General features: G+C 35.0%; 1 protein-coding gene and 1 pseudogene across 2 annotated transcripts in view; one reads left to right on the forward strand and one right to left on the reverse strand.

Moving 5' to 3' along the window:
* Window positions 1–25,039, reverse strand: part of HS2ST1 (heparan sulfate 2-O-sulfotransferase 1) — a 169,887-nt gene that overhangs the window by 43,025 nt on the left and 101,823 nt on the right. The gene's annotated exons all lie outside the window — the stretch shown is intronic.
* On the forward strand, window positions 11,162–11,642 carry LOC118019191 (annotated as a pseudogene).

Genomic DNA, 25,039 nt, shown 5'->3' on the forward strand with positions numbered 1-25,039 from the left:
AGTAGACTGTGACAAGTGATATTTATATAAATATAAAAATAAAGCAACCATGAAAAAAGCTATATGAAGACTTTAAACTCAAAAACACTAGATAAATCACAATTCTAAAAAAAATATAAAACCTACAGGAATGCAGAAAGAAGAAAACAGAAACAACAAAACCAGAGAGAACAAACAAAAAATAAAAGTATCATGGGAAATTTTAAAAAGACATTGAAGTGAATTAAAAGAAAATTTGTGGGATACAGCTAATGCAGGACTGAGAGGGAAATTTACAACACTACATGCATACATCAAAAAAGAATAGTCTCCAACCAATCATAAGCTCCTACCTCAAAAACCAGAAAAAGAGCAAGATAAACTCAAAGCAAGAAGGAATGGAATAATAAAGAACAAAAACCAATGAAACTGAAAACAGAACAATATGGGGGAGAATGAATAAAACAAATAACTGGTTCTCTGGAAAAAAAGAAAACAATTAAATTGATAAAATTTTAGCAAGACTGATAAAAATAAAGATAAATTATTAATATTAGGAGCAAACAAGACATCACTAGAGATTCTGCAGACATCAAAAGGATAGAAGAATACTATAGCTTTACATGCATAAATTTGGCAGCCTGATAAAATGGACAACTTCCTTGAAAAACAAACTGAGAACTCGTTCAATATGAAATTTATAATTTGAACTGCTTTAAAACCATTAAGGAAATTGAATTCATAGTTTTGAAACTTCTGAAAATGAAATACCCAGGGATCTGGCAAAAGTGAACTTCTGTTCATGATAAAAACTCTCAGAAAAATAGGAATAGAAAAAGTTCCTCTACAAAAATCCTACACCTACCATTATAGTTAATAGTGAAAAACTGAAATTGAATGCTTTCCTTCTAAGATCAGGAACAAGGCTACTGCAGTTTCACTACTCTTATTTAACATGGTGTTGGAAGTTCTAGCTAGTACATTAAAGCAACCCTGTTTGAAGATGATATAATTTTCTACAAAGAAAATCACAAGGAATCTACAAAAACAAAACAAAAGAATCCTAGAATAAGTCAGTTCAGCAAAGTTCCAGGATATAAAATAAAAATACAAAATCCAGGGGTACCTGGGTGACTCAGGTTAAATGTCCAACTCTTCATTTCGGCTCAGGTCATGATCTCAGGGTCATGAGATCGAGCCCTGCGTCAGACTCCATGCTGGGTGTGGAGCCTGCTTAAGATTCTCTCTCCCTTTCCCTCTGCTCCCCCCTCCCCCTCAAAAAAAGTAAATTAAAAAAATACAAAATACAACTGTATTTCTATACTAAAAATAAACACATAGACACAAAAATGAAAATTACAGTATTATCTATAATCACACACAAAATACCCAGTTGTAAATCTAACAAAACATATACAGGACTATGTGCAGAAAAAAAGGTTGAAAACCTCCAAAACTTGTTATAAGACATGAATCCACACATTCAAGCTCAATGAACTACAAGAAGGATAAACTCAAAGAAATCCACAGTGACAAATTAAATCAAACTGTTAAAAGCCAAGGCCAAAGTGAGAATCTCGAAAGCAGCAAGAAAAAAGCCACTTATTACATACAAAGGATCTGCAGTTAAGATTAACAGTTTATGTTGGTCCACTTGATCATGTCCCTTAGGGTTCCTAGGCTCTGTTCCCTTTCCTCACTAGTTTTTCTTTTCATTCCTCTGACTATAATTTTAAATATTCTTTCTTTCTGTTCACTGATGGAAATTGAAAATAGGAATAGATATGCTTGAGTCCCCATTTTCTATCAAATTATTCATTTCGAGTGATGGAGATGCATAAAGAATGAAGTCTTAAAGTTGGTTTACCTATGATTTTTAATTATAATATTTTATATTTAAAAAATAAGTACCTAAAAAAAAGTACATCTATAATATTATCATTCTGTATTTAACTGTGCGGTTCAACTCTATACTAATATAGAAACAGACTAAATCTCAGACAACCAGGGGTGCCTGGGTGGCTCAGTTGTTAAGCATCTGCCTTAGGCTCAGGTCACGATCCCAGGACCCTGGGATCGAGCCCTACATCAGGCTCCCTGCTCAGCGGGAAGCCTGCTTCTCCCTCTCCACTCCCCCTGCTTGTGTTCCCTCTCTCGCTGTGTCTCTCTCTGTCAAATAAATAAATAAAATCTTTAAAAAAACAAACAAACCAATCAATCAATCAATCTCAGACAACCAGTTAAATGTGGAGCACATGGGAACAGTATCCTGACATCAGTATTTAACATCAGTATTTAACAAATGGGGATCACTTCTTTGACACTCAGTTTCCTCATCTAGATGGTAATAATAATGGTGCCTCTTGAAAACATGAGAATGCATATAAAAACTTACCACAGAGCATGCATATAACAGATGATGCATATAAATTTAAAATACATAGTGAGAACTCCATGTTAGCTACTACCAATATTATTATTTTATATAGGTGATTAGTGTATTTCTTAGATTGATAATAAAAGAAGGTTATAACTTAGGAGAATTTCACATTTTTTAATTTGTGTAATAACTGTAAAAAACTACAATCCAGCTTAGCAAGTATATTAAGTAAAATATAACTCATATGTCTTTAACTTAGTAACCTAACAACAAAAAGAATTATATTGGTGGTCACTGGATTGATGTGATATTTAACAGCTACTTTCTTATTCTTACCTAATCATCTCAAGAGCATTAACCAATATATTTTTAGTGGTAGTTCATCAGTGAGATGAAGTTTGGAAAGAAAATTTGATTTTTATAATGTATTTTCATTAATGTTAAGGATTAATGCACAAGAATAATGTATATGTAAAACCTGTATTGCAAGGCCTAGGAGAAGTCACTGCATGTAAAGGCACTCCGTAAGTATTTGTTAAATTAAAAATAAATGAGTGCTAGGGCGCCTGGGTGGCTCAGTCAGTTGCGCGTCTGCCTTCGGATCAGGTTGTGATCTCCAGGTCCTGGGATCGAGCCTCACGTCGGGCTCCCTGCTCAGCGGGGAGTCTGCTTCTCCCTCTTCCTCTGCCTCTCCCCACTGCTCCTGCTCTATCTCTCTGTCTCAAATGAACAAAAAAAAATTCTAAAAAAATGAGTACTTTATACACTGTTGAGTGTCTTATAAATGCTTTTGTTTTAATATTAATGAGCCCATTTAATAAGATCTTGAGAGTACTTTATTTTTGGTAATTTTTAAAAGTGAAGTTCTCATAAAATTAATCATCTTAAAGTAAACAATTCAGCGGCATTTAGCACATTCACAATGTGGGCAACTGCCATTTCTATCTAGCTCCGAACACGTCTTCACCCTGAAGGAAATCCGACACCCAGCAAGCAAGTGCTCCACGCTGCCTTCTCCCCTGACCCCTGGCAACTACCAGTCCGTGTTGTCCCCATGGGTTTACCTCTTCCGGATATTTCACTACACAGTACTGCAATGCCACAGCAACAAGTATTCATTCATATCCAAAAAATGAGCTGACGGTGAAAACTTCAGAGGAATGTTTATATGTAAACTTTGTATCTAAACTCTCATTTTAACTTTTAACCTCCTAAGTGCTCTTTTTTCCTTCTCGTCAGTTTAAAATTTCCTTTCTCTTATACGTTCAAGGGGAAATGTAAACTTACTCATATGGACACATACTGATTGTGAAGAAGATACTCACATGGGCAAAGCATCTGAATAGATATTTCTCCAAAGATGATACATAAATGACCAACAAACGTAAGAAAAAAATGCTCAACATCATTAGTTGTTAGGGAAATACAAATCAAAACCAGTCACACCTACCAGGATGACTATAATTAAACCAAACCAGACCAACCAACCAAACAATAAGGATGTGGAGGAATTGGCACCTTCAGGCACTGCTAGTGGGAATAGAAAATGCTGTGACGATGGAAAAGGGCTTGGAGGCACAATACTGAATGGTGCATGTAGGCCTTAAAGGTGGTTCTTGATAAGCTTAGAACATGGGAGAAGGGGTAAGGGCAAGGTAAAACCTGACACAAACGAGTGCGAAGAGGCCAGATCACAGTGTCTTAATCACCATTTTGGGAATATGAACTTGGAAGTCAGCAGTTCTCAAACTTACTGATCTCAGAACCTCTTTTCTATAAGCCCCAAAATGGCGGACTTCAAAGAGTTTTTGTTCATGTGGATTATATCTATCATCATCCTAGTAAAAACAAAAACTATAAAACTTTAAAAATATTAATTCATTTAAAAATAATACAACATGTTAAAATGGCATATTTTTGTATTTTTCCAAAAAAAAAAACCCTTTTAGTAAAGAGTTTTTACATATCTTTTTAAATGTTTGGCTTAATGAAAGAAAACTAGATTCTCATACCTGCTTCTCCATTCAAAATGAAGACATATATTCTTTGGATTGGAGCCTATGAAGAAAATCAGACTCATGCACATACGCAGTTGAAAAAGGAATATTTTAATAGCTTTTGCAAACAATTGGGAATATTCTTGACACTATGCTGAAACTCAACAAGTGTCAGTTTCTTAAAGGCTAATTACAATGGGATATAAAGCCATATTAATAAACTTTTCATACGCTGTTATATTGATCTACCCTATACTGTCATTTGAAAAATACTGGTTCATGGTGTTATACAGATCCTCCAAATGTTAACACATTTAATGATACAATCCCACCCCCCGTGCAAAAAAATCACAAGCATTATATCACTGCCATTCTCACGAGAAAAGTCCTTAAGTTCTGGGAAGCTGTCATGTTTGTGGTGGCAGCCACAAGTTTGTCAAATTTTATAATAGCAATAAATACTGTCAGCTGGTTTTCCTTGAAGTGACAAGTTCACTTTGTTTCTGAGAAAATGTCTACCCCACTCTGAATAAACAGAGTTTATCTGTTGATTTTTCTTTCAAGTAAAAACAGTAACTTATGGAAAAGTGGCTTGTTGAGCTTATAACTCAACCAACACAAGCACTTTCCCTCAAGACGACCATTGTACTTTTGGTATGCAGAAGTGCTTGGTGTACTTTCCATTTTGTCACAATATTAAAAAGACATATGTTAAATAGTCAAGATTTAATAAAGGCAATGGTTTTGACTGCTTTATGAAGGACATTCTTACTGAAAATGGCTTCATTTTGTAACTATGAATCAATGTGGTAAAGAATACAAAGATAACTAGTACAATCTGATGTCACAATTCCTTTGTACGAGTTACAAATGAAAACTAGTGAAAAAAGGCAACTAACAACTCAGAATTATTATGGAAATAGTTGTGGAGTACTTTGTGAACACCCTGAAAAGGTCTTGAGAACCCCTGATATCCACGGACCATACCTTGAGAACAACTTCTTTGTAAACAATGTGGACACATTCTTGAAGAGTTTTAAGTAACAGTCCACGTAAGACCTCCACAATGCAAGTTTCCATGGGGCATCACTTTATAGACTGATACCCCTGGAATTGACTATTAATCTTCTGAAGACATAATGGAGATAAAGACCTGAAGGAAGGTAGTTGCAGTAAGGATGAAGCTTTCGAACTGGTAGGAGACAGACTAATAAAAGCTTAGGTGAAAAAAAGTAGATGAGAAGCTGGAAGAGGTTAAGGCTTTTCTCTAAGCTTCTGCACTGAGGAGGAGCATGGTGCCATTCACTGAGTGTGAGCATTAGGAACAGGAAGAAGAGCAACCTGGGTAGGAGAAGAAAGAAATTCAAGATATGTGGTAATCTACATTGAAGCTCCAACTGAGAAATCAAATATGTGGTATGTTGAAGAGTCTATTTCATAAGGGCTTTTTGAGCTTATATAATACTACAACCAAGTCCAAGAGGTCTAGAAGACAGAGTAGAGAAAGCACAATAGCAGAAAAGATCTGGACTGCAGAGTGTAATATGGCATTTGTTCTCTCCTAGCCCCATGGAGAGCCATATACCCATGTGTTTGAGCTGTTGGAGAAAGGAAATGCAGGACAATGATAAAGGAGCTGTTTTTAAAGAAGGGCTCTGTAATACACAGGGGTATTATTCTAGTTAGGGAAACATCAAGTACTAGAACACATAAAATTCCAATCATTTACCATAACAAAAGCTTAGTTCTTATTCAAGTACCAGTGTGAGTGTTCCAGACTGGTAGATGGCCTTTTATACAATGATTCAAGGAATCAGCTTCCTTCCTTCTTATAACTTTGACATTCCTCCAGGAACTCAAAGTATTTTGCAGCCAGTTAGCAGATGTGGCAAGATAGGGTGGAGAAAACACTATAACATCTCAACTATCCTGGCAAACATTAGTCATATGGCTACACCTAGCTGCAGGGATGGTAGTAAAAAAAATTTAGCCTTGGGTGGGCAGTTGCTTCTTAGCAATAAAGACATACTATGAGAGGGAAAGCATGAACAGTTGTTATATAGTTAGCCATCTCCCTATATGGGCACACAAATCAGATTCACAAGTGATAAAGTATGACACAGATGGGGGACAGATATAAGAAATTTCTCTATTTCTACATGGAACTTAGCATCAGTCTCAGCACCATGAGGCTCTAGTACTTTCTGACATTTTCTCTTGGGGAAGCAGCAGAGACAATGATGTTTGATCGGAGACGGTTGCTCAGTTGACAAAAAGGAGATAGGGCAGATGCTTGGAGGTAGACGGGATTCTACCTTTTTTTTTTTTTAACCACATTTGAGACACCTCTGGAAGATTTCCAGAAGAATCAGAATGACATTTCATTGGAGAATAAGGTCCTACGCAAACATCTGGGGTCAAGACCAAGTGAAGAACAGGCTATTATGTAACTCTGATTCCATAAACATTCACAGGGCTAGTGTGAGGAAAACCTGGATTACCAGTTTTAGACATAGTCCGTTTTAGGTGCCTATGGAATGTCCAGGCAATAATGTGTAGGTTGCTGAAGACATACAACTCAGGAGAAATTTCTGAATTAGAGACAGGACTTCAGGAGTCATAACCAAAGGCAGCAACAGATGTCAAGGGAGTGAATGGGATCATGAAGGAAAAGTAGAAAGTTAAAAATAAAGAGCATCAAATAGAATATAAGACCATCAGCCTTCAATCTAAAGATTTCTTTCACTAACACTACCCATATGTGCAATACAACCAAAACCAATCTTAGAATATTACTGCAAGATCATGTGTTTACCTACTAATAAACATTTTAAGTGCTTCTGGCCACACTGTCCACTTTTAAATATCCATATTTAGTGCACTTCAACAAGTAAAGCAGTTGTAAGGCCTATACCCTTAGCTTTACATCTTACTGATATGCCTTTGGAATGCTTTTTGAGGGCTTGATGAGTTTTCTAATTCAGAAAGCATATATTTGGGCCTTATTACTACAGAATGCACTTTATTAAAATAAATTTCTAGCATTCTTTTTTAAAGTAAAATAAAGATAAGATAATATGAAAGATTTGAAGGTAGAAAGAAAGTTATTCAGGGAAGATAAAAATTGTTCCTAAAGCATAATGTAAACACTAGAGGAAAAATACAATAGGGGGGACTCAATTATATGTAAACTTTGTAATCCAGCTAAAATATTAATTTTAATATTAAACTGGCAGGAAGATTCAGAAATTTCCTCATATTTTAGCGTAAGTCCAAACTGCCACTAAAATAGATGTGCTTTGATTACTGAAAAAAATACCATACCAAGAAAATTAAAGCATTTTCAAAATCAAGAAAGAAATGCCAATACTGTCTACAAAGCTGAATTATTTTCACACTTCAACAACTGCACCTGATGCTCCATTGACTAGTAAGTAAAAAAGAAGGAGAAACTAGGACTCAACTCCAGCTGGGTTTGGAAATCATTAAAACCTAATTCAACAGCTGTTTGAGATTTAGAATTCGTGATGCTGAAAACCTGCCGTTATTTCACTAGAGCCTGATATATATATATCATTCTGTAGAGCAACGGTTTTCAATTTGAGCATGTACAGAATGACTTGCAGGATTTGTAAAATATAGACTCCTGCCTTCCCTATTTTCCAGTTAACTAATTCAGGGCCCGAGGAATTTACATTTCTATCAAGTTCCTAGGTGATGCTGATATGATGGTCCAGGAACTGAGAATTCAAGTTCTATAGAGTATTTCTTTTGGTTTATTAAGAAGACAGTTATAGAATAGTCTTTTTTCTATGTAAACAGCTCACTGGTATCCCCATTTGGAATTTACAGTAATTTTTGAAACAGTTTAGAGCTGTGAAAAATAACACTATTCAACTTCATGGTATAAACTAGTTGAAAGGGTGTTCCAGTCAAGACAGCCATTCATGGTACTGATTCTTCTGAGCTAGGTGTGTGTCCCATCTCTTTCCCTGCTCCCCACCAACCATTAGGTCTTCAAAGGCTAGGCAATTCCTCCTTCAAGGAAGCTATAACCATCATTATGGGACGCATACGTGAAATATTTCTTTTTTTTTATTCTTATGTTAATCCCCATACATTACATCATTAGTTTTAGATGAAGTGTTCCATGATTCATTGTTTGTGCATAACACCCAGTGCTCCATGCAGAATGTGCCCTCCTCAATACCCACCACCAGGCTAACCCATCCTCCCACCCCCCTCCCCTCTAGAACCCTGTTTGTTTTTCAGAGTCCATTGTCTCTCATGGTTCATCTACCCCTCCGATTTCCCCCGCTTCATTCCCCCCACTGCTACCTTCCTCTTCTTTTTTTTTTTTTCTTAACATATATTGCATTATTTGTTTCAGATACATGAAATATCTTAAAAGTTCTTGAGAATAAACTGTTAACAAATGCATTTAAATGGAATATTTATTGATTCTAACTGACCTTTGCTGTTCCCATCCTTTTAGTCTGAAATAATTTTTGGACACAACCACTAATTCAAGAACCATGTTAAAAGTACTCATTTTGAAAGATTCTACTATATATGAAGAAATTCTTTTTTTTTAAGATTTTATTTATTTATTTGAGAGAAAGAAAGAGCACACAAGCAGAGGGGAGGGGCAAAGGGAGAGGGAGAAGTAGGCTCTCCACTGAGCAGGGAGCCCAACACAGGGCTGGATCCCAGGACCCCGAGATCATGAACTGAGCTGAAGGCAGACGCTTAACCGACTGAGCCACCCAGGCGTCCCTGTATATGAAGAAATTCTGATCAGATTATAGTTTCCACTCTTACACGTAAACTAGATATTACTTATTGTCATTAATTTTTATATTTTAATAACAGAGTTTTGATATTAATTTTTATATTTTATAGCTTCATATCTTTGGAAAGTTGGTATTTGCTTAAGAGTTAATAATACATAAAATGCAATGAAAAGGCAGAGATTGTCAAACTGGATAAAAAAGCAAGATTCAACTATATTCTGCCTACAAGCAACCCACCTTAAATAAAAGAAACAAATGATTTACAAGGAAAAGGATGGAATGAAACATTTATCATGTTAACATAAATCAAAAGAAATCTGGAGTGGCCATATTAACAATGAAGGATAGTAGGAAGAAAGGTAGGCAGGGACCCCATCCTAAGAGGAAACCACCCTTAAAAGGATTTTACACCACCCTGGAAGGAGCCCTCCACCCTTTCCCACACCAACAACTACCTGATATGTAGATGAGCAAGTGGACAAAAATCTGGGTGGGTGACAGGTGCATGGAGGGTTAATCAGATTAAAACAGCCCACCAATAAGCCCATAAAAACCCCTAGACCTAGAAACTCCAGTGGCAACCCTCTCAGGTCCCCTCCCTCCCTCTTCAGGAGCTTTGTACTGTTGCTCAATAAACTTTGCTGCCCACCACTCTTGGTCTGGTCTACCTCTTCATTCATTCTTCGAAGTGGCGTGACCAAGAACCGCGAGAGCACTAAAGAAAAAGAAATGCTGCAATATTAATAGCATGGATTTCAGAAGAATATTGCTAGAGAAAAAAGGTTATTCCATAATAATAAAGGGGTCAATTTATCAAGCAGACATGACCTTAAAAACCTGTGCACCTTTAGGTCTCAAAATACACAAGTAACAAACTCAAAATAATAGACAAATCCACAAATATAATTAGTGATTTCACCAACCAGTAAAGATATAGAAAGCTTGAACAACTATCTGGCCAATACTAACTGGCCAATTGGCATTTACAGAACGCTCCAACCAGAACACAGATACACATTCTTTTCAAGTGCACCTGGAACATTTAACAAGATAGACCATATTTTGAGTCATAAAACAAGGCTTGATAAATATGAAAGAATTCAAATCACACAAAGGATGTTCTCTGACTACAATGGAATTAAATTAACAACCAGTAACAGAAAAAGTATTTGAAAAGTCTACAAATATTTGAACTAAACAACATGCTTCGAGTAACCCCAAGTACAAAGAAAACACCAAAAAGGCAAATAGAAAAGCATTTTGATCCTAATAAAACTGAAATATACTGAAATTTCTTTAAATGTAGCTAAAGCAGTGCTTACAGGGAAACTTAACAGTACTACATAACCATATTTAAAAAGAAGGAAGGTCTAATATTAATGAACTAAGCTTTGCCCTAAAAACCTAGAAACAGTAAATAAAAGCAGAAATCAAAATAGAAAAGAGAAAATACAGAAAAATGAATAAAAACCAAGTCTGTAGCCAGACTAATAAGAAGAAAGAAGAAAAGACAAAATTATCACCATCAGGAATAAGGAGAAGTCACTACACAAAATAAAGGTACATTATATAAACAACTCTATGCCAATATATTTGACAACTTAGAAGAAATGGCCAAATTCTTTGGTAAACAAAAATTAACAAAGCTCACTTAAGTATAGGTAACTGAACTGAATAACCTTTTATCTACTAAAGACGTCAAATTTGTAGATGAAAACCTTCCCACAAAGCAAAGAAACGGACCTTCCTACATATAAAACAATAGGCCCAGATTGCTTCACTAGGAAATTCTACCAAACATTTAAGAAAAATACCAATTCAACACAAACTTAAAGAAAACTGAAGACAGAACACTTCCCAACTCACTCTACGCAGCCACCATTACTGTGATACCAGAAAGAGACAGATATTTGGAAAGCACACTACAACAGAGGACTAGGTGGCAGGATCTCGCTGGCTGCCTGACTAGTCCTTGCTCTGCCTTGCTTGTTTGAGTTTCAGCAGAATTCGAAATGGCTGGCAGAAAGGCTGGGGTGACTCTGGAGAGGCCAAGACAAAGGCAGTTTCCGCTTGCAGAGAGCTGGCTTGCAGCTGCCGGTGGGCCATACTCATCGACACGGGCCAACACCTGCCGTGGCGTACGGCTCAGCCAGCCTGGAGTATCTCACTGCAGAGGTACCTGAGTTGGCAGGACAGCATCAAAAGAGTTGAAGGTAAAGCGTACTACCCTCTGCTCGCTTGCAACTTGCTATTCCTAGAGATGAAGAGTTGGACTCTCTGGTCAAGGCTACAATTGCTGGTGGTGGTGTCATTCCACACATCCACAAATCTCTGATTGGGAGGAAAGGACATCTGAAGACTGCTGAAAGGATGCCTGGATTCCTTATTATCTCAGGACTCTAAATACTCTTAACAGCTGTCCAGTGTTGTGATTCCAGGGGACTCTATTTCTGTGAAAAACACAATTTCGCTTTTCTGAATCCTATTTGAGCAAGTTGGAAATTTAATTAGCTTTCCAACCAACCAAATTTCTGCATTCGCGCCTCAACCATGTTACTGTGTTACTATGGCTTCAAAGAAGCTACTGATTCTTAAGTAGTGCATTTTGACTGAGTTGACTGTTTTTAAAAAATTGTTTGGATTTTAATTGTGGGCAGAAGTTATAGTAACAAACATTTGGTTCCATACAGACATTATTTCCATTCCAGTGGATAAGCTCAATAAAGATCATATGCCTCCTCCCCCCCAAAAAAACTACTATAGACCAAATCCTATAGGAACACAGAGCAAAATTTAGTTAAGTGAGTATAATACATAAAAGGATAATCATCAAACCCATGTGGGAATTCAAAGTTGGTTTAACATTAAAAAGTCAATGCAATTCATCATATTAACAAACTAAAAAAGAAAAACGATATGATCATCTTAATACATGCAGGGAAAGCATTTGACAAAATCCAATATCCATTCATGATAAAAATCTCAGCACAGTAGGAATAGAAGGGAATTTCCTCAAAATGATAAAAGGATATCTTTGAGAACTCTATAGCTAACAGCATTATTGAAACACTGGATGTTTCTACCCTAAGATTAGTAATATAGCAAGAATGTCCATTCTCACCACTTTTATGAAATACTGTCCTGGAGGCTCTAGCCAGTGCAGTAAGGTAAGAAAATGAAATAAAGGCACACAAATTAAAGAGCAAAAAGTAAAACTGCCTTTTGTTGCAGAAAACATAGTTGTCTCTGCAGAAATTCCTAAGGAATCTACAAAAGACCTAGGAGAATTAATGAGTTTAGCAAGGTTACGGTATACAAAAATCAGTAACACATGTCAATTTATTTCTATATGCCAATAACAATCAAATATTAAAAGTTTCAAAACTACCATTTAAAAAAGCATAGGAATATGGATAAATTTTCAAAAAGATATATAAGACATACAGTAAAAATTACAAAACACTGCTGAGAAAAATTAAATAAGACCTAAATAGATACACCATGTTCATGATTCAAAGACTATTGTTAAGATGTCAATTCTCTCCCAAATTTATATATAGATGCCATGCACTTCCAATTAAAATTCTAGCAGGCTTTTTGGTATAAATATTTGGTATAATTCAACTCTAAAACTTATATGGAAATGCAAAGGATCTAGAACAGCTAAAACAATTTTGAAAAAGATCAGAATTAGAGAACGTACACTACTTTATCTCAAGAATATTATCAAGTTACAGTAATCAAGACAGTGTAGTATTGGTGTAAAGACAGACACCAAGATCAAAGAAACAGAACAGTTAATCTAAAAATATAACCATACATACATGATCAATTGATTTTTGACAAAGTTAACAAGGCAGTTCAATAGGAAAACTGATAACTTTTTCAAATATATGATATAGGAACAAGGATAGCCATATGTTTAAAAACATACTTCACACTACATAGAAAAACAAAATCAAAATGGATCAGAGACCTAAACATAGAAACTAAATTATAAAACTTCTAGGAAAAAATACAAGCCTAGTAACTGTGGGTTTGCAAATATTTCTTAAATATATCACAAGCAAGAACTACAAAAGCAAAAATTAATATATTCAACTTCACTGAAATCAAAAGACATGAAAATTAAAAGGAAAGCCACAGAAGAGGAGGTAACATTTGCAAAATATATAGCCAACAAAAGATTTGCATCTAGTATATGCAGAAAACAACCAACCTAAGTTTTCTGAATGGACAAAGATTTGGATACTACCCCAAAGGAGATACAGATAACAGATAAGAATGTGAAGAGATGGGGCGCCTGGGTGGCTCAGTCGTTAAGCGTCTGCCTTCGGCTCAGGTCATGATCCCAGAGTCCTGGGATCGATTCCCACATCGGGCTCCCTGCTCGGCAGGAAGCCTGCTTCTCCCTCTTCCACTCCCCCTGCTTGTGTTCCTGCTCTCGCTATATCTCTCTGTCAAATAAATAAATAAAATCTTAAAAAAAAAAAAAAAAAAAAAGAATGTGAAGAGATGTTCAAAATTCCTACTCATTAGGGAAAAGAAAATTAAAAGCACAATGAGATACCACACATATTAAAATGGCTAAAATTAAATGACCATACCATACCAAGTCTTCACAAGAATGTGGAGAAACTGGAATTCTCATGAACAGCTGGTAGGAATACAAAATTGGACAACTACTCTGGAAAACAGTTTGAGAGTTTCTTAAAAAGTCAAACATACATCTGACCATAGAACCCAGTCATTCCATACCTATGTATTTACCCAAAAAGAAAATGCAAGTACAAAAAGAAAAATGAAAACATATATCCAAAGTCTTGTGACCAAATCTTCACCTTTATTTTTAATAGTTGCAAACAGAAAACATCAATGTGTTCATCAAATGACTAAACAAATGGTAGTACATCTATACAATCAATTACTTATTCATTGAAAGACCTACTGATATATGCACATGAATAAATCTCAAAATACTATGCTAAGTTACAGAAGCCAGACGCCCACCGCCCCCCAGCAGAATACATACTATATAATATATATAGTAACGAAGAACAAAGATGCTAGTTTTATTAAGTTCACCTTTTGGTCAACTGTTCATCCCCAAACTAGTTTACAACCAGTTATATTTAATATTGTAATTGTATAAATCAATGATACATGAGTGCAAATGTAAGAGGGCTGTTGCTTCCATGAAAATCAAATTGGATACTCTGGGAAGACCAAGTAAAAATGGCTCTTGAATTAGATATTGACAAGACAATTGCAAAAAACTTGAGAAAAAAATCTGGAGATCTAGGCTGCTTTGCAAAGGTATTCGGTTTCTTCTGTTACATATTAAAGAAGCCCAAAGTGGAAAATACAGACTATCGTAAGTGTGCTTTATAAAACAAATGTGGAACTCCCATAAATAGATTCATAGTCAAAGAAAAAAATTTCTTTTATATTTTTGATATGTGCATGAATGAATGCACTTACAGATTCTAACTTAAAATATTTAAGGTACAATTCCCATATGCATCAAACAACAAAACAGGAGCTTAGCCCCAATGAATAAGAAGAGTTTCTAAGGTCTTTTTTTTGTTTTGTTTTGTTTTGTTTGACAGAGAGAGACAGCAAGAGAGGGAACTCAAGCAGGGGGAGCTGGAGAGGGAGAAGCAGGCTCCCTGCTGAGCAGGGAGCCCAATGTGGGGCTCGAGCCCAGGATGCTGGGATCATGAACTGACCTGAAGGCAGACGCTTAATGACTGAGCCACCCAAGCGCCCCATAGAGGTCTTTTGAGTTTACTTTTTTCCTGATACACCCCTGAAAAAGATGGATTCACAAAACCAGAAAGAAGAAAATACCATACAAGCTCGCCATCCAAATATAACCCTTGTAAATATCCAGTAATGTTTATTCACTTTTTTCCTATACTTTTATTAAACAGTAATCTTAACATATAAATACTATTGTATTTGCCTCTTCCCCTTAACTTTACAAACATGTTAGTTCTCCCATATCACTGAAAAAAAATTGCTATTTCAAAGACTTGCATCTGGCCCAGGCTTTTAAAATTACAGAAGCCACACATGTACATACTAACGGCTATCCATACTGAGGTAAAAAGAGAGTCATTTATTTCTCTTCCTGAATTGAAAATTAGAAATTAAAGATAATACGCATTAAGAAAAGCTAAAAACTGGATTCCTAAGAGATCCTAGACAATAAATAAATGCTACTTTAAAAACAAGGCCTGCCCTATTATTTCTCCCCTTTATTCTCATTTATTATCTCAGTTTACTTAAATCTACAACAGCAGCTTCTCAGAAAGACTGAGACAACCAGAAAATCGCTGCTAACTCAAATAACCTGTGGCATTATCAAAGCACTTCCCACTTCAAAGGAGAACAGTATAAACAATTACCTATATGGAGTTCCTAAAACACCCTCATCTATGTGTCAAGACAGAAATATATTCTGACATCTCATGCCTGATATCTAACTGCCACTTTCCTATGTTTGCATTCCAGGGAATCAATGAAATAAATATGATAAAGATGACAGGAATGGTTAATGATGTCAACTAGGAAGCAAAGAACAAGTACAGCTGAAATGTCCAAAAATGTGGGTACTGCCTGTAATTGCTGTTTATTTAATGGCCTTCATTTTCTTTTTTTTTTTCTTTTTTCTCTTTTTAAGATTTTATTTATTCATTTGAGAGATAGAGAGCACAAGCAGGGGGAGAGGCAGAGGGAGAGGGAGAAGCAGGCTCCCCAAGGAGCCGGGAGCCCGACACAGGGCTTGATCCCAGGACCTGGAGATCATGACCTGAGCCGAAGGCAGACGCCCACCCAGGAGCCCCAGTGGCCTTCATTTTCTTATGCTCTAGTTCCATGTAACAAGAGTAATGGCACATTTCAAAATTATATGATTGAATAATGCTAGTATTCAATACCACAAAACCCTTCTCCTACCAAGTGGTTTAGCCTGTTGATTACCAAAAATTTGTTCTAAGCTCAACTTTCATGATTCTACATAAATTTCAAAGTTTAACTGCCTTCTGAAACTTAAAATATAAGGAAGAGTATTTTCCAGTTATTTCCCAAATTGTCTAAAATAAGCACTACTTTTGGAATCCAAAGAAAATTTATTCTCATAGAATATATTATGGCACAAATATAGTCACTCAGCTAAGATACAAACTACTACATATTTCTATACATGCATTTTGTGGCTACATATACACTTTTGTTGATAAACACTAAAGCTGATATATAGACTCAGAGATAATGCATTTAGTAAAGTCCTATTTCAGAAGCATTTTTATTTACTTCAGAACATAAACATCCACATTTCCAGTAAGAAAGATGTCTTTTAGTTCCAAATGACCATACTCACAGCAGGGCATGGACTAACCATGCAGAATATAAGGCAAGACTGTAACAATAAAATCTTTACTTTCACTTCTGACTACATTAGAATGTAATAAACAACAAATCTCCATCACTTGTTTCTTTAAGAAAGGAAAAAAAATCCAGTAACTGTTTTGCTTTACAATAAATTTAGAATAATTTTTTTTTGCTGATTACTAAATCAGTTACTTAAAGTAAAAGGCACTTTAAAGAGGTTTACTTGGTCTCATAAAATGATCCAATCTAAAGGCTTAACTTAGAGCCACATAAAGTAACACTAAAGACTAGTCTTTTAGAATACTCATCTTTAAAAGTTTAACAGTTCTTGAATTTACAAAATTTTTTACATTATACCCAAAAATAGGATTAATTCTAAGGATATAGATCTAGGTTATTATTCCTTCCCATAAGTCCCAATCCATACAAAACAGTGTTTAAATTATCATGAAGATCCTCCCTCGTATTACTTCTTTGCTTTGCAGCATCTTTTGAGTTAGAAAGCACAATTAACAGAACTGTTCTCTATGTGGAAAGATTTGTTATACATGTCCCCTTATACAAATATGTTGCTTTCCACAGGCAAAATCTAATCTTGAAGGGTGAAAAAGGGGGAGAATAAACAGTAACATGGCTCCTCTTCATTTTCATTTTAAATGGCCACCTTGAAAAGAGCTGGGTTTTAGACATTCTATTAGCAAGGATGCACTCATTTAATTTTTTCATGTGGTGTAAAGCTGAAAAAAAAAAGTCTGGAAAGGGAATTCCTATGAATCATAGACTTTTTTTACACAGTATTTCATTTAACATATTCCCTAACATACAGTATTATAAAATTTAGCCAATTATAATCTATTCAATGATGATGATGGAAATACATAATGTCCAATGGATGATATATTTATCATCTTGATTCTCTAGAAGAACTAAGTAATACACAAGCTCTCTTCAGGAAGTTAATTTGTTTTGAAGGAAAAAGGTTTATCTGTTTAGGCATATTTGGTGGGCACTTTTTCTCTATTTAACACAGCTAATGCCTATCTGTCAAAAAATACTAGAAGGAGGCACAAATAAAAAGAAAATGGGCTTTCCATTTTTATTTTAAAAATAATAACTGCTGGGCACCTGGGTGGCTCAGTCGTCAAGCATCCGCTTTCGGCTCAGGTCATGGTCCCAGGGTCCTGGAATCGAGCCCCGTATCAGGCTTCCTGCTCAGCAGGAAACCTGCTTCTCCCTCTGCCTGCCGCTCCCCCTGCTTGTTTTCTCACTCTTGCTGTCTCAGACTCTGTCAAATAAATAAAATCTTTAAAAAAAATAAATAAAATCTTTAAAAATAATAATAACTACTGTAAAAAGCAAATGCAACTCAAAATATTGATTAAAGACTTAAATATAAGACTTGAAACTATAAGACTCCTAGAAGAAAACTTAGGGGAAAAGCTTCATGACACTGGTCTTGGCAATGATTTCTTAGCTACAATATCAAAAGCACAGGCAACAAAAACAAAAATAGAGGGGCGCCTTGGTGGCTCAGTCGGTTAAGTGTCTGACTCTTGATTTCAGCTTGGGTCATTTCAGGGTTGTGAGACTGAGCCCCACGCTGGGCTCAGTGATGGGCATGGAGCCTGCTTGAGATTCTCTCCCTCTGCCCCTCCTCCCACCACTCGGACACGTGCGCGCCATGTGCACTCTCTCTGTAAAAAAAAAAAAAAAAAGGAAGAAAAGCAAAAATAGACAAGCCAGACTACAACAAACTAAAAATCTTCTGCACTGCAAAGGAAATAATTAACAGAGTAAAAAAGCAACCTTTGGAATGGAAGAATTTACTTGGCAAACCATATATCTAAAGGAACACCTATAACTCAGCAGCAAAAATACAAAAGCCCAATTAAAAAATGGACAAAAGACTTGAATAAACACTTCTCCAAAAACATACAAAAGGACCAGAGGTATAAGAAAAGATGCTCAACATCACTCATCATCAGAGAAATACAAATCAAAACCAGAGATGTATCACTTCACACCTGTTAGGGTGAACATAATTTAAAAAAAAAAAAAAATAGTGTTAATGAGAATGTGGAGAAACTGGAATTCTTGTACACTGTGGGTAGGAATATACAATGGTATAGCCACTATGTAAAACAGTACTGAGGTTCCTCAGAAAATTAAACAGAGAAGTAGCACATGATCCAGCAATCCTACTTTTGGGTATTTATCCAAAAGAATTGAAATCAGGTTCTTGAAGAGGTATTTGTACCCACACGTTCACTATAGCATGATTCATAATAGCCAAGAGGTAGAAACAACCTAAATGTCCATCAGTGGATGAATGAATAAAGAAAATGTGGTATATACATACAATGGAATACTATTTAGTCTTGATAAAAGAAGGAAATCCTGTCACACACAACAATATGGATGACCCTGGGGTATGTTATGCTAAATGAAATAAACCTGTCACAGAAGGACAAATACTGCATGATTCCCACTTATATCAAGCATCTAAAGTGGTCAAACTGACAAAAACAGAAAGTAGAATGGTGGCTGCCAGGGGCTGGGAGATGGGAAAATGGGCCGTTTTAGTTCAGTGGGTACACAGTTTCAGTTATGCAAGATAAAAAAATGTTCTAGAGATCAGGAATACAATAATCATGCTTATAGTTAACAATAATGTACTACACACCCAAAAATTTGTTATGAGGGTTAAAAAAAAAAAAGGCTCATTATTATTTTTGCCAATTCACTTTTTCCATTGGAAATTTAAAAACAATTTACAATTGTATACAATAGGAATTTTATTAAAATTATAGATTAATTTGAGAGGGGGGAAAAAGCAATTTATTCAAGTGGTTCAAATATTAAGAACAACAAAAAGTCTTGAGAGGTCTTGTTCCATCTGCCAAATTTCCATTCTTCACAATATGTAAGCAATATTATTAGTTATCCCTTCAGAGATCTTATATAAATAGGAGCAAAAACAAGTATCTCTTTTTGACACAAATATTAGGATAATATATACTTTACACCTTGCCTTTATTTCTTTTTTAACTTAAACATATCTTGAGGATTTTTCCATATCAAAACAAAGACCTTTCTTGTTCCTTTGTTTTCTTTTGTTTCCTTTGTAAATCAGCACAGTACTTCACTATGTAGATGTACCATAATTTATTCAATCAATCCTACTGATGGGCATTTGGCTGATTTCTGTTTTTTTAGTCATAATAAAAATATCTTGGTAAAATGTGGCATATACATCAAGTTATGGAACTTTTCAGATCCTTAAGAACAATAGAGAGCTTTGGGTACAGAAACCCTTTTTTCATGAAACCCTTCAATAAATTTTTTCTCTTATCTATAAAATGGAGGGTTGGGGCTGGATTATAGCTCTACGATCTCTATAATTTTTACCGGACTTTCCATAACATCTGTCACATACAATATTTTTAGCTTTAGTTTTATGAACTTCAATTAATTTTCTTGAACTTATGCTTTCATTTGACACAATTTTGAATTTTTTCATGACAATAACCTTAAAAGTAAATGTCAGAATAATATACAAGAATAGTTTAATTACTTACATGTAGATTGAGCTTCCAGGATGGCACACCCAAACCCAATATAAAATGCATGGACTATTAATTACGGTATGTGCTTAAGATAATTATTTCAGTGGTAGTGATGGATATACACATCCATATTTTCAATACATTTCACGATTTTCCTTTGTCATAGAAGACTCATTATGAGATAATTGCTGGATGTTAAGAGCACAGCATATTGTCATAGAACAGACCAAAGACCCTCTGATCAAAAGAATGATCATGACAAAACCAAACATAATTTGATAACTTTTTAAACCATAATAATAAGAGAGAATAAAGTTTACATCTATTTATAACTAAAACACCATTGGTTAAAATAAAGCATATTGATCACTAATGCTACAAAGATTTTGTCTATCATTCTTCTCCCATAAAAGCATCCAAAATCAAATTCTACTAGATAAATTGAACACTGACCAAGAAACAAGCTCCCAATGTTAAATGAGAAAAGAGGCCACAAAAATATATAAACAGTAGTATCTCAATTTTTACACACACACACACACAATATGTTGTAAGTACAAACTGGTACAAATCACAGAGGGCAACTTTGCAATATAAAGATGTGCATCCTGTGCCAAGCAATTTTATTTCTAGGCACCGACTAGAAAAGCATTTGCTCATGTATACAAAGAAACATGAACAATAATGCTGACAGCTGAACTGCTTATAATTGTAAAAAGAAAAAAAAAAAAAGATATAACCTAAAAGTCCATCAGAGGGAGAATAAATGAAAGACAGTATATATAAGCTCCACCATAGCTAACAAAACTGGATTTAGAAATATCACCATGGCTAGCTATCAGAATTGAGTGAAAATGCAAGCTGTATACAGAATGATGCATACAGTATGATAAACATCTCTGCAAATAAAAAACATTTTTTCTATGGTTACAAACATGTGAGTGAAAATATTTACCAAAAAATAGTAGATAAATACACATCCAATATATAATTACTTCTAAAAGGGAGATGGGGATCAGAATTAGAGATGGTCATCAAAAGGAACTTTAGCTTTATCTGAAATTTCTAAATTTAAGAAATAATTTATGTAATTTTTAAAATGTAACTATAGCTGGGGGCGCCTGGATGGCTCAGTCGTTAAGCGTCTGCCTTTGGCTCAGGTCATGATCCCAGGGTCCTGGGATCCAGCCCCGCATGGGGCTCCCTGCTTGGTGGGAAGCCTGCTTCTCCCTCTCCCACTCCTCCTGCTTGTGTTCCCTCTCTTGCTGTCTCTCTCTCTGTCAAATAAATAAAAATCCTTAAAAAAAAAAAAATGTAACTACGGCGAAAAGTCTGGAAGTATGCCGAAGCATTAATATTTCATAATTCTGAGAGAATAGAAGTAATTTATTAATTCATACTTTTCTGTATTCTTTTAATTTTTAAAAGGTTTTTTAAAGAAAAATATAGAGTAAAACTTATGTACAGATTAGGCCAGAGAGTTTTATTTTACAATTACAAACATGCAGAATAAATAGAATGAATAGAAAACATTTTAACTTGTGCTTTTCAACAGCAAGCTATGTTGAATAATTACAACAGTTATCCAATGCACAAACCACCTTAGCATCCTCCAGTGGCTGTCGTACATCCCAGGGAGACATTTTCCACTTTTGGACCATAAGCAAACTATCACCAAGATAGTCACTCTTCAAAATATTATATAATTAGTAAACATTCAGGTACCTCTTTTACCAGAAAATGAGGACATTCAAATGACAAAAAAAAAAAGCAGAAGCTGTGAGCAAATAAAGAAAATGTCAGTATCTGTGAATGTGATAAATAATCAAAGAAATAAATCAATTTATATTATTCATTTCATTAGAAGAGGAAAAAACCACTTCAATTACCAACATGTATAATGTGTCATTTAACAAATAGTGTTGGGAAATGATGTGATATATATACAAGTGAATTTTCCAGATAACTAGAACTCAACCTTTTAAAATCAAAACCTTTCAATTTAACCATTCTGATGAAAATCCCTCAAAAATTACATACTTCCCTATGGTTTAAAACCACATTGAATATAACCAAGTTATATTCATATTGAACATAACCAAAGTTTTCTTTGAAAGCTACAGGTCAGCATTCATTCATTCACTCATTTATTCAGCAAATCAGACCTGTCTTCATAGAATTTGCAATCTAGATACTCTAATCTTGATATTAAATAGTCTGATTAAAGTAATTTTACTATTGATCAACTTAATTAAAAATAAAATTCTACATAATAGAAATTTTTAAGCACTTTTTCACTTCATTTCAGTATTCCACTCTTTCCCTAAATAAATCTTCTAGCCAAACTGTTACGTCCCCATAACCTAGTTCATGTTTTCATATCCTTGAGCTTTTGCTCAATATTCACTCCACTTGGAATACTGTCCCTCCAACCGCTGTCAAGAACCTACTCATCCTTCAAAGACCATCTCAAAGTCCAACTATACTTGAATGGTATTTCTTATTTTCCCAGTTAAATCAACAGTGCTAAAAATCTAAGATACTCCCTTTCCTCAACAACTTGTTTTATTTCCTAAATAACAGTACTGGAAGTTGAATTGTATTTATTATATTTTTTAATTTTTTTTTTAGAGGGGAGAGGGGCAGACGGAAAAGGGGAGAGGGAGAGAGGGAGGGGATGGAGAGAGAAAAAGAGAATCCTAAGCAGACTCCATACCCAGCGCAAGCCGATCTCACAACTCTGAGATCATGACCTGAACCAAAATCAAAAGTCAGACACTTAACCAACTGAGCCACCCAAGCACCCTGGGAAGCTGAATTTTAAATCCTTCTGGGAAAAAAGATTTACACAACAAATTATTCATTTATTTCAAACTAATCAGTCACTGGGTCACACTCAGGATCCTCACTTATAAAATATATATAATGCCAAACTGGCAAAGTTATTATAAAACTTGTAATATATATAGCAACAATGGTATATACTAGATGCATAAAAAATTGATAAATATAATCTACACTACAAATGGAAAACCAAATCGAGAAGCTACTTGCCAAATTATCACGACAATATCATTCTTTCACGGGCATGTAGGACCATTAGAAAATCTGGGCCATGGAACTCAACTAGGTAGTATGTCTAATAGAAAAAAATAATTTGCAATAGGGGCTCACTCATCTATCTGAGTACATGGAAGGTCTGAATCCTAAAGGAGAATAAGTTTTTCAAGAAAAAACTTATTTTTAAAAAATGTTTAGAAGTAATGCTTAAAATACGAATAGGTCGATGCCACTGTTGAAAATTATTCCTATTGCTGCTATAACAAATTACCACAAATTTAGTGGCTCAGAACAGAAATTTATTATCTTATAATTCTGGACATTAGAAGTCCTAAAATCAAGGTGTTTGCAAGGTTACATTCCTTCTGGAGGCTCTAGGGTAAAATCCACTCCCTAGAAGCTTCATGCAGCTTCTAAGAGCTCTCTGTATTCATTCTTAGACTCATGGCCTCGGCCTCTGCCTCTACCTCCCCCTTCCAAGCTAGCATCATAGCATCTTCAAATATCTGATTATGACCTCTGATTCTACCTTCTCATCTCTTTCTCTATGACACTTCTGCCTCCCTCTTAAAAGGATCACTGAAATTACACTGAGATTACCTAGATAATACAGGATAATCTCCAGATCTCAAAATGCTTAATTTAATCATACCCGTGAGTCTCTTTTGTCATGTAAAGTAACATATTCACAGGTTCTGGGGCCTATTATTCAATCTACCACAATGGATATTTTTATCTCTTTATTTTTATAAAGATTACTGACACTTTAATTCTTTGATCCAATTTTAAATAATCTTCTAAAAGGAAAAACTTACTACAAATACTTGGTAAAACTAATAGTTTCTCAACTGATAGAATTCAAAAGGCTTTTGAAAGTTCAAGATTCTCGCAAAAGATTTTGATTTCTTAAAGCCTTATTCTACTAGCCTGACACATTATATTTGCATTTTTGAAAATTTAAGTGGTCACACTTATTAGCATATTTACAACTTGAGGATAATTTTAGTGAATAATTTAAAATCCCATAATGAAAAGAATTACAACTGCTTGAAGAATAAAATTATCAATCCATTATTAATTTATTTTCTCCCCTTTGGAATCTGAGAAAACCATACATAATAGTTACCCTGGAAGCCACATATCACAGAAATTAAAGGGGGGGGGAACCCTAACTGCTCTAGAATAATGATTTTCCAAGTGTACAATATATACTGGTTATTTTCCTATAATACTAGTATTTCCAATCTCAAAGAGCTTACATTTTCATTTGTCATGGAATAGTAACTTACTATGACTGTCTTCACTGGTATCTCATTAAGTCATTCTTACAACAAATCCTATTTTTGTTTTAACACCTTGAAGCAAATTAAATGTAGGCGGTCTACTCATTTTTTAGATTTAATCAAGATTAAGAGCTACTTCCCTCTTAAAAGGAGCAAGAGAAAAACAACTAGTTATGAACAAGGAAATCCCCATAAGACTACTAGCTGATCTTTCAGCAGAAAACTTTACAGGCCAGAAGAGAGTGGCAAAATGTGTTCAAAATGCTGAAAGAAAAACACAACCAAGAATACTCAACCCAGCAAGGTTATCACTCAGAATTGAAGGAGAGATAAGGAGTTTCCCAGACAAGCAAAAGCTAAAAGAGTTCAACATCCAACCAGCCTTACAAGAAATGTTAAAGGGACCTATTAAATGGGCAGTAGGGGTGGGGGGGCAGACCATAAATAAGAAAATTATGAAAGAAAATATCTCATTGACAAAGGTAAACACATAGAAAAGGTAGATCAAGCATCTATACAGCTAGTATGGGGGTTATAAGACAAAAGTAGTAAAAATACCTAGATCTACAGTAACTAGTCAAGGAAT

Source organism: Mirounga leonina, unplaced genomic scaffold, assembly GCF_011800145.1.
Source record: "Mirounga leonina isolate KUSES-001 unplaced genomic scaffold, KU_Mleo_1.0 Mir_173, whole genome shotgun sequence".
NCBI lineage: Eukaryota > Metazoa > Chordata > Mammalia > Carnivora > Phocidae > Mirounga > Mirounga leonina.